The 11,862-nt window shown below is 40.6% G+C and overlaps 1 long non-coding RNA gene across 1 annotated transcript; it reads left to right on the forward strand.

The window, feature by feature from the left end:
* The first annotated feature begins 601 nt into the window (after nt 1-601).
* Nucleotides 602-10,523, forward strand: LOC130924143 (uncharacterized). The gene is made up of 5 exons (XR_009064833.1): nt 602-744; nt 9,418-9,494; nt 9,578-9,655; nt 9,719-9,772; nt 9,846-10,523. It is a non-coding gene; the product is annotated as an uncharacterized LOC130924143 (long non-coding RNA).
* The last annotated feature ends 1,339 nt before the right edge of the window (nt 10,524-11,862 follow it).

Below are 11,862 nucleotides of genomic sequence, written 5' to 3' on the forward strand. Positions count from 1 at the left end.
AACTATAGAAAGCGTCTGACCTCAGGGGTACAAATACTTATGAACCCCACTAAATTACAAGTAAATTATTGAAAAATCATATAATGATGAGTTCCACATTTTTTAGATTATATCTCTATAAGTGGAAATACATCTATGACTGGAATTTCAGACCTCTACCTATTTTCTAAGTGGGTGAACTTGCAAAATCACATGGGGTGCAAATATGTCTGCCCCTCACCGTATATAAAAAAAGGTTCATATAAAAAATGGTGCCTGACCACTACAATAGTGCATGTAAAATACCCTAGCTGTGCAATCCATTACACACACAATAGAAATAAAGTATATATCTTGTGCATGCTCATATATTTCCTGGTAGAAGGCATCTGCCTCACTTATTAAACTAATAGACAGCAGTAGAGAGCTTTAAAGAATCGATTTAAAAAAAAAAAGGAATCCATTAATCATTGTGCTTTTATACAGCTGTCATGTTCTCCATTTACTAAGATGCATACATTAGCAGACAGAATTGTGTTTGGCATACCAGGTGTCTGGTCTGGCATTATCGCTCTCTTTCCTAGTCTCTCTCTCCCCATCTGTGTGTGTGCCTGTCGCCATCCATCCATGCATGAATGGTGCGTCGGTGGACCGCTGAATGGGCAAAGGAAGAGGCGTGTGCTCACACAGACTTCATAGCAGCAGTGACACCAGGAGCATCTCCTCGGCTGGACGTCTGTATTGGGAGAAGACGACGATAAGCAGGTGTATGCTTTATTTTTTTCATCCACCCCATATAAGTATATATTTGCTTTACAGTGCTAACTCTCCTCTTTTCATCTAAAAGGCTGAAGATGTTGTTTCCCCATTTATGCTTTGTTCCATGCTGTAGCTCTAGATTATGGGGAGGATAACCATTTGTAAAGATTGCAGCACTTCTTTTTCCCTAACATAGTTTTGCAGATGTGTTATGTGTTTTAGGAAACTGATTGTATCAAATAACTGCATGAACATCAGCGTGCTTAATTGGCGAAACATTCAGTCTGCATGTGCTAGGTTCACAGGGACAATGAATGTGCGAGACAATATATGATAAAAGACGGACATGATGTCCTTATCCCGGGTGGGCATTTGAAGTTTTTTTCCCTAGGATTTTACTGTGTCATATGTGCACATGATCACCTTGGTTGTCCCTCAACCACTGCGTACACGTATGACTGTTCATGTTTTTATATAGAGTATATGAACTTCATACTAATAACTATGGGATTTGACTAATGTTAAAATGTTGTATTCACCATCTTCGTGATTGTATTTGACCTGAGAAAAGATATACTAGACACTTCTTGGTCCATTGCCCCCATTCAACACCTTTTGTTACTCGGAATTTTCTCCAGCAATCAGTCTAGCTTCAATCTTTTGATAACATCCCTTTGAGTTTAGTACTCTGATGAGTGCGTTGACATCTGGTAAATTACCTAATTAGTTTCATATTGGCAGGGTTCTGAAGTCTCACGTATTTCAGGCCATTCTCACGCCCGTTCACCACATGTCAACGGTGCTCTATTGGATTGAGATCTGGTGACTGTTGAGACTATTAGCGTAAAGGGAACTCATTGTCATCTTCAAGAAACAAGTCTGAAGCTAAATCTACACTAAGAGGGATAATGGCCTTAAATGTTCAAATTATTATACCGTATTGGCTCGAATATAAGACGACCCTGATTATAAGACGACCCCCTCCAGTCATTTCTAGACCGATGGATTGGAAGTGATGGGCCAATTCCTTGGCCGCCACGTTCACCAGATATCACTCCCCTGGACTTCTTTCTATGGGGCTATGTTAAAGATATCGCGTATCGAACAAAGATAAGGGACCTTACTGACCTCAAGTGAAGGATTACTGATGCCATTGCCACAATTGATGAGGCTATGCTACAGTGAACATGGCAAGAAATCGAGTACCATCTTGATGTGCTTCGTGCAACTAATGGTGGCCGTGTAGAAGTGTATTAAAAGAGGTAAAAGAAAACCTTAACAACGATAAACGCTGAATACAGTAGAACAAATTAGAATAAAATATCTAATCAATTGCATTTTTAATAAATTTTTGAAATGGTAGAGATACTTTATGGACACCCTGTATATTGGTGCATAGACGGAGTTTAACTTTTGTTGGAGGGGGGTCACGTTTATGACCCCGAAACGCAGTGATAGAAATAAAATTAATTTACAATATATAATATAAACTGTCATGGACGAAATTATTGGCACCCCTGAAATTAAAAAACAAAACAAAACAGCATTTCTCACAGAAATTAATGCAATTGCAAATGTTTTCAGTATGAATGTATTTATTTCCTGGATGTGCATTGGGAAAAAAAAGCTGAAGTGAAAAGCCAAAATGTACACAATTTTACACAGAATGCAAAAAATGGGCTGGACAAAAATGTTGGCACCCTCAACTCGATATTTGGTTGTGCATCCTTTAGAAGAATTAACAGAAAGCAATCGCTTCATATAACCATCAATAAGTTTCGTCCACCTCTCAGATGGAATTTTGGACCACTCTTCTTTTGCGAACCGTTCCAGGTCTCTCAGATTTGAAGGGTGCCTTCTTGCAACAGCAATCTTGAGATCTCTCCATAGTGTTTAATATGATTTAAATCCGGATTCATTGATGGCTACCTCAGAATCTCCAGCGCTTTGTCCCCAACCATTCTTTGGTGCTTTTTGAGGTATGTTTTGGGTCACTGTCCTGTTAGAACAACAATGACCTCTGATGCAAACACAATTTCCTGACAGGACACCCTACATTCTGACCCAAAACATTTGGATAGTCTCCATATTTCATGACTCCTTGCACACTGTCAAGGCACCCAATGTCAGAGGCAGCAAAGTAACCCCAAAACATCATTGGAGCTCCACCATGTTTGACTATAGGCACAGTGTTCTTTTCTTTGTAGGCCTCATTCATTTTCTCTGGCTCTGGTCTCCAACCATTTCTTGCTATTTGAGGTATGTTTTGGGTCAATGTCCTGTTGGAACACCCATGAGCTGTCCAAAACATTTTCGATAGTCTCCATATTTCATGATTCCTTGCACATTGTCAAGGCACCCAGTGTCTCTGAGGTGCTAGTTACATGATCTGTTCAAAAAATAATTCTGACCCACTATGAAATACTTTGCAGGGTTCTTGTTCATTTGTGACGTGGCTCAGTGGTAGTGTAGTCGTTCCCCAACCCAGAGGTTATGGGTTTGATTCTCCCCCCTGAACTTGTCTCAGTATCCTTGAGTAAGATACTGAACCCCACGTTGCTACTGGTGCAGCGTCACCAGTAGGTAGATGAGGAGACCGTGTAAAGTGCTTTGAGGGCCTTTAAGGTGGAAAGGCGCTACACAAGTGTAACACTATTTCCCATTCATTTTTGTTGTTTAAGTGCTTTACGTTTCTAGACAACATTTTAACGGCTAGGCTTTATTTTAAAGGGGAAGTTCTGAATTTTCGACATTAGGCTTAATCTTCAAGTATCCGGGGGTTTAATTAAAGGCTTAATCTTCGAGTATTTGGGGGTTTAATTAGTCGGTTGAGTTGATTTCAACAAATTCCGTGCAGTTTGTCAGTTATTTGTTAAGGCCGAGTTATACTTCCGCGTCAGACCTGCGCCGTCAAGGAAGACCTGATTTACGACCCTGTGCCGTAGCCTGATGCGGTCCTATTGATTTTTCAAACCCTAGCGTCAGCCTAGCGTCACATCAACGCATATGACGTGGGGGAAATGGACTTTGATTGGTTCGCTCAGACTGTTGTTTCTGGTTCAGCGCAAAATCACCGCCATTGTAAAACATTATTTTTCTAAGCGCAAACATGGAACAAGCCGACGGGAGTATAATCGAAGAGCAAGTCTCGTCAAGACATTATTATGATTGCAAAATGGCAAGGTCGGCGATTGAAAAAAAAAAATGGAAGAACCACCGAGATGTGTGTGTTCGTAATCGAGTGGCCACACGAAGCGGTGACCCAGTCGGCCAAAAACTGCCAACTTTTTATCACTTTATGTCGTATTTTTTGGCTGGTGCACTTCATCATTTATTGTGTACATATGTTTGCTGTGAGTCTGTGACTTAATTACGTGTCACACTTCAAGTATGTGAAGAATAAAGCACAGGTTTGGTGTCAAAAGAGTTGTTTTGATCTTTAATTTTCATTAACAGACAGTTCACACACGATACATCATCATTGATTGAGAGTGCCTCGGTGCTTTTTATGATAACGTTAAAATCAAGGCTCCCAACGCAGTTTGGGACGTTCCATAGACGCCAGAAATATGCTATGGCTTCCCACTGGCTGGTTGTAGGACATGGCAAACAAATCGGGCTGGAGGGCTTTGCAGACCTTGGACGCAGTGCTCGACGCCAGTTTGAAGCTAGCCGCCACATCAAAAGTCGGCCAGACTGCCTCGAAACCATCTTCTGCGTCACCTGCCCCTCAACATTTGTATGATCAACATTTATTCAGTGTTGATGAGCAGAAGATTTACATTCAAGCGTTCCATCTTGCACTGTTTATTTTCTTCTCCGTTAAACTTGACTAGCGGAAGTCAACAAGCATGCCCCAAAACAGTACAAACATAACACCACACCCTTCTAGTGGCTCGGCGATGAATTACAGAGTTCACTCACCGCAGAACTATCGAATCCTCATTGACGCCGTAATCACTTCGCCGTCACCGCAATGCAGGAGTATAACTCTTTAGTTTCAGGGCTCTGCAGTGGCTAAGCTAGTGCGAGTCAATGGTGCATGCTTAGCATGACAATAAAAAACGATTCTAACTGATCTAACATAGTCAAATAAATTCAAATGTAGGTCATTGTTCGAAATACCCATGCAGCCAAAACGACGTCACACCAGACTGCCGTAATTCATTTCATTCTGCAGGACTGAATATTTTTTTTAAATGTGTAATGCAACCACAATGGAGAGGAGTGCTTTGGCCAATCTTGCTCAGCCTGATGAGGAGTCCTTTTCATTCCTACAAAAAAATGGTGGTGAAAAATACAACGCAATATCACTCTGCCCTGCTTGCCTAGACAGCCTGTTTCCTACAGAGCTGCTGGATTACAAATGTTGCTGTCCATATTACAATTATCGACATACAGCGGCAAGTCTTAACAACTTTATCCTGAAAACATAGCTAACATTACTGATTGCATGGGTCATCGGTGATTCTCATGCATGCATATGTTGTTTTTTATTGGTATGCTAGGCAGGCACCATTGACTCGCGCTAGCTTAGCCACTCTGGAGCCCTGAAACTAACAAATAAAACTGCACGGAATTTATTGAAATCAACCCCACCAATTAATTAACGCCGCCACCAACTCGAAGATTAAGCATTGTGTCACAAATTCTGAACTTCCCCTTCAAATTAATTTATAGGAAAGTCAAGTACATGCAGTAACATTTTTCGGCCGTCGGGGTAGGTTCCAATCGCACAACCAAATACCGTATTTTTCGAACTAGAAGTCGCAGTTTTTTTCATAGTTTGGCCTGGGGTGCGACCTATACTCAGGAGCGACTTGTGTGTGAAATTATTAACACATTATGATATCATTTCACATGTTATTTTGGTGTTTTGGAGTGACACTGATGGTTTGGTAAACTTGTTAGCATGTTCTTTATGCTATACTGTAGTTATCTGAATAACTCTTAATAGTTGTGGCCACGTTCGTGTTCTGCCTTTGGCAATGTGTGTTCAATTGTATTATTGACTTTTTTATTTTGAAATGCATCCTTTTAGTTTGTGGCGCTTTTACACCCACGTGGGAGCGCACTCGCAGTTGTTTACGCAAAGAAGAGCACTCACACGCCAGAAGAAGACGGACAGCTACGCAGCATCTCTGAGCGAGTGGGCGAGAGAGAGAGAACCGGCTGCGAACCTACGTTCATTGTTTATGCTTGTAAAATATCTCTACATAGGCAATGCCTTAATCGTTTCTGTTGTTGTGTGTTTTCAACCCGCGGTCGGACACTTAGAGCCAGTTGTGTGGTTGTTTGAACGATGTGCTAATGCTAGCGAACACATGCTAACCGTTCGTATCATTACTGTAATAGCACCTAATTATCATTTATTTACGTTGATGCGAACCTGTTTGGTATCGAGGACGAACTTGATTCAGCAAATTATACGGACATCCAGCATCGTCATTTGGGACTTTAGCTCGCTTTATAGCCAGGACCGAGCTGTAGCGTCCTGGTGAGGAGAGTATATTCGCATTTCGTTGTTCATGCACTGTACACTGTACACTTATTCAGCATATTGTTCTCTATTGTATTTTTATATTAAATTGCCTTTCAAGATGACATATCTGTTCTATGTGTTAGATTTTTTTCAAGCAAAATTCCCCCAAAAATGTGACTTATACTCGGTGCGACTTATACATGTTTTTTTTTCCTCTTCGTTGGGCATTTAATGGCTGGTGCAACTTATACTCAGGTGCGACTTGTAGTCCGAAAAATACGGTAATACATATTTTTACAGTGAAACTTGGTGGTGGGAGCAGTCTTAATTTGATTCATGTTGATATATTACTCTTTCTCGAAATTCCAAAAACTAGGGATTTGAGCAGGGGTGTGTAGGTGTTATACTGTACATCAAGTGTGAATCATAATGGCACTTTAGTTGAGTGCTTTCTGCGGGGGCTATTTAACTTTCTCCAATGTCAATAATGATCATAGCTTTCTTTACATCTTCTTGAGAAGGTCACCATTCTGCTTTCTCTGGCCTTAACACCACAAAAGCTTCACTTGCCTGTGTAACTTTTACTGGAAACTTCTTGCCGGTTGCATTTTGCTGTCAACCAGCTTCGCTATCCGCTGCGAAATAGTCTTTCTCCTCAGCCCTGACTCTGCATTTTACTACTAATGCACTGTGATTTCCAATTCCATATTTTGCCTGCTCCTGCTGTATTCTACAGCCAAAAGTGATGATGGGTGGGAGTAAAGTATGCATACGACTGCAAGGCAACATTTTGTGTTTGCCCAGCCTTGCAGAAAGAGGCCTGCATTAGCTTTTAAGACTCACATCTGTTGCTTTTGTCATATTGTTTGCCCTTGTGCACGCTATTGTACGTGGACATGGACGTTTGTACATGCAAATAATACAAGCCTTCATCTTTGTAGTCGTCTCATCGATGTGAGGTCCTTTTTCACGACTTAGGAAGCACCGCATTTGGTGTTACTTGGTGAAACGTGTCAATATCTTACTGTTTTTTTCAATGAGCTTGTCACAGATTTACTAGGCCTTAATGCAGAAATCCTCCAAAACCTCATCGGTCTGTAGTGTACTTCTTTATGTTAAGTGCACTGACTTGAGTATGCCAAGTGAACCGGCTCGGCATGTCTGTAATGGACCTGGTGCATGAGAGCTGCAGGGAGTCTCCTTCTGGGTCATTCAGTGACTTCAATAGGCTGTACTGACACATTGACCTGGAAGCATCCAATTGACTTCCTGGCAACACAAATAGGTGGTGCTGTGACATCATGGATGAGAAAGAATGGATGAGTGATGGTGGTTGAACAGCATCCATTTACCCTTCTTGAGATGAATGGCTCTTTTACAAAGTGTTTTTGGCAATCCTTTGAATTTTCGTCTTAGGCCTTGTTCAGACTAGCAGCAAAAGTCCGATTTTTGCCCAGCTTATTTTAAAGTGGACGGCTCTTTTGTAGTCTGGACAGTTACATTACACAGAAATCTGATTTTCCCGAGATGGATTGAAACCACATAAGAGATACCTCATTTTCGGATATGGATAAGATGCTTCTCAGTCTGAACAGCTCAAATGAGTTCTGACTGTCCGTTATGTCAATCCATGCTGGACGACGCCTTTGTTGCCACAGCAACCTGCCAGGTGTGTCAATAATGTGGCCCAGTCTGAACAGGCTCAGATCTGATTTGGACACTTGCTCAAAATAGTGTAATAGTGTAGTGTAGCCCTAAAAATCAGATTTGAGGAGGGCTCTGAATCTGAATGCAGCCTAGTCTTTTGAACGCAGTGTTGTTTTTGGCAGACCTTTTTAATATTCATCTTAGTCTAGACGATAATACTTACTGGTCTTAGTCATACTTTAATGTCTCAAAATGTGACTAATTTAATGACTAATAAAATAGTGACTAATTTTGTCCAATTTTAGTCGACATTTAATAAAAATGTTTTCGTCTGTTAAATTAAAAAAAATAAAAATGACTTGGGTAATTTTTTTTTTCCTTTTTCAAAATGTGTTCACTACAGCGGGCATTGGAGAATTTGCCTAATATCCTCCTGATGACCAAATTTTCATATGTAGAGGTCTTTTTCAAATCTCAATATGACTAACAACTGAAATAACTACTGTAATTTCTGGACTATTGGTCGCCCTGATTACAAGCCTCACCCAGTACATTTTTAAAGGAAAAACCATTTTGTACCATAAGCCTCTCCTGTCTATAAGCCGCGTATGCCCACATCGTAACATGAGATATTTACAAAGAAATACACAGTTTTCAAAATTTTAACAACATACCTTAACTTTTTTTTCCAAACAGCGGTAGCAACACGGAAGTTGTATAACAGCCACACGGCAGTTACATAGCAGCAACACGGCAGTACAGCACTAACTGGGCTTGTTATTAGAAACATAAAAGTCTTTGTTAGCAATCTTGATCTTCCTCCTTGAAGTCTTCACCCTCAGAAATGAATAGGCTCAGATACACTTCACCACGCACCTAGTCAGTCTCTCCTTCGCTGTCGCCTTCAATGTTTCCCATAATGAAGCAAATTCACTCCTGAGCCCGTGCTGTCCTCCTCGTCACGCAGCAGACCAGCACCTCGAAACCCATTGGTAATGGCGGACTTCTTTCACGCTGCTCCACGCTGCCAGGACCCACCAGCAGACCCGTGCAAAAGCTACTGTTTGCATGCGACCAGTCTTAACAAACAATCTCTCACCACTGGTCATCCAAGCCTCCTATTCAACTTGGAGTGCCACTTTAATTTCTTCTAGCATTTTCAATGATGCGGGTCTGCCAATTTTACTCATGCACAAAAACAAGGGTCTGCCACCTCTATTCATGCACAAAATACAAAGTTAAACCACCGATAATAGTGCAAACTAGTGTCTTCCTCGACACATATATTCCACGTGTCTCACTCCCACATTTCATGCTCGAGCGCCCCTGGCGGCAGGAAGAAAAATGCACAAATTGGGAGGGGAAAAAAGTAGCGGCTTGTAGTCCGCAAATTACGGTACTTTTATTTTTGTACAATGCGTTTTCAAGGATTGAGCTAAATGTATTCAGGCATGTGAATGATTAGGTTTAACAACTTCATAAGGTTATAACAAAAGGATTGTGCTTATTGTTATTTTTACTAATATTCTTTTTTTTTTTTTCCTAAATAGATATCATCTCAAAGAAGTTTTTCAATTAAAATCATCCCTCATAGCAGAAGTAAGCCATGGAGCAAAAGACAAATGAGGTATATTACCACTGAAATATTTAATCATGAGTGCTTCAATGAAGGCAAAACAGCTTTTCTAATTTTCTGATATTTGTCTCAAGTGCTCTGCCAGCACCTCCCCTCAGAAACGGATGAAGAACCGCTCCAAGTCCATAGAGGAGTCGCAACAGTCCAAAAGAGTAAGAGCAGTGCTTCAAGTCCATAGTGTAAAAATAATGCAAACATCATGTCTTCCTTTACAGGCCTTTTCTTCACAGAAATCCCTTCCTGGAAGACCAGAGCTGGACAGAGTAAAGGTGAACAAAATACGTTTCTTTGCTTGTATTCTCTTGCAATGTGAATCTTACAGACGGTATTTGAATGTTGCAGGAGTGCCTTGAAGGTTCTGAGACGCCTTCATCCTCTACTGAAGAATTGAAAGGATAATCAAATTGTCATTAGACGCAAAGATGTACATGCCATATGATATATAGAACTAAAATAAGTGACACAACTGTAATGTAAAGCGATACGACTTAATTACTGCAACCTGCTACATATATACTGTACATTATAATGAGAACGCATGTTAAAAATAAAACCAAAAAAACATGTTTTTATTCTCCTGTTCTGTTATAACTATTACAAATTGTGAATTGAGAAAAGGTAATGACATTAGGTGTACTTATTACTTTGTTCTAAATACCAAGCCTATGCGAGGAAGAGTTTTTTTTTGTTTTTGTCTATGTTGTTTTTTCAAAATGTGATTTTTGTTGTTGTTGTTGCATGCTGTAGCCAATAAAAGAGAAGGAAAAAAAAGATTTAGTCTCCTAACCTATTTGCCTATTTTCAGCAGAATGTTGTTATGGCCGATGTGACAATTTTTGGTTTCATATTGTATATTGTATATTCTTTGTTGCAACAATTTTTTAAACACTTAATTTGTCCAAAATATCAGAAGCCACAGTCAGAATGTTGCTGTGCATATTTAAAGCATTTTTAATGTAGAGCAAACTCACAGTGCTTTTCAAAGGTGATCTTTTTTTCTGTTTTTAAATTTACTTCCTGTAATGGATTTCATCAATATTGTTAAAATTTAATAAAATCCTCTACAAAAAATGTGCTGCCATCTTTGTTACAGATGTGCTAGTTCAGTGCTTATATACCGATATACAGTGGGGCAAATAAGTATTTAGTCAACCACCAATTGTGCAAGTTATCCTACCTTGAAAGATTAGAGAGGTCTGTAATTGTCAACATGGGTAAACCTCAACCATGAGAGACAGAATGTGGAACTCCCCCACAGAAAATCACAATTGTTTGATTTTTAAAGAATTTATTTCCAAATTAGAGTGGAAAATAAGTATTTGGTCACCTACAAACAAGCAAGATTTCTGGCTGTCAAAGAGGTCTAACTTCTTCTAACGAGGCTCCACTCGTTACCTGTATTAATGGCACCTGTTTTAACTCATTATCGGTATAAAAGACACCTGTCCACAAACTCAGTCAGTCACACTCCAAACTCCACTATGGCCAAGACCAAAGAGCTGTCAAAGGACACCAGAGACAAAATTGTAGACCTGCACCAGGCTGGGAAGACTGACTCTGCAATAGGTAAAACGCTTGGTGTAAAGAAATCAACTGTGGGAGCAATTATTGGAAAATGGAAGACATACAAGACCACTGATAATCTCCCTCGATCTGGAGCTTCATGCAAGATCTCACCCTGTGGCTTCAAAATGATAACAAGAACGGTGAGCAAAAATCCCAGAACCACACTGGTTCTGGAACTATCGAATGACCTACAGAGAGCTGGGATCACAGTAACACAGGCTACTATCAGGAACACAATGCGCCACCAGGGACTCAAATCCTGCACTGCTAGACGTGTCCCCCTGCTGAAGCCAGTACACATCCAGGCCCGTCTGCGGTTAGCTGGAGAGCATTTGGATGACCCAGAAGAGGACTGGGAGAATGTGTTATGGTCAGATGAAACCAAAATATACCTTTTTGGTAGAAACACAGGTTCTCGTGATTGGAGGAGAAAGAATACTGAATTGCATCCGGAGAACACCATATCCAATGTGAAGCATGGGGGTGGAAACATCATGCTTTGGGGCTGTTTTTCTGCAAAGGGACCAGGACGACTGATCTGTGTAAAGGAAAGAATGAATGAGGCCATGTATCGAGAGATTTTGAGTGAAAATCTTCCATCAGCAAGGGCAATGAAGATGAGACGTGGCTGGGTCTTTCAGCATGACAATGATCCCAAACACACAGCCAGGGCAACAAAGGAGTGGCTTCGTAAGAAGCATTTCAAGGTCCTGGAGTGGCCTAGCCAGTGCCCAGATCTCAACCCCATAGAAAATTGAGTTGAAAGTCCTTGTTGCCCAACGACAGCCCCAAA

Source organism: Corythoichthys intestinalis, chromosome 11 (assembly GCF_030265065.1).
Source record: "Corythoichthys intestinalis isolate RoL2023-P3 chromosome 11, ASM3026506v1, whole genome shotgun sequence".
Taxonomy (NCBI): Eukaryota; Metazoa; Chordata; class Actinopteri; order Syngnathiformes; family Syngnathidae; genus Corythoichthys; species Corythoichthys intestinalis.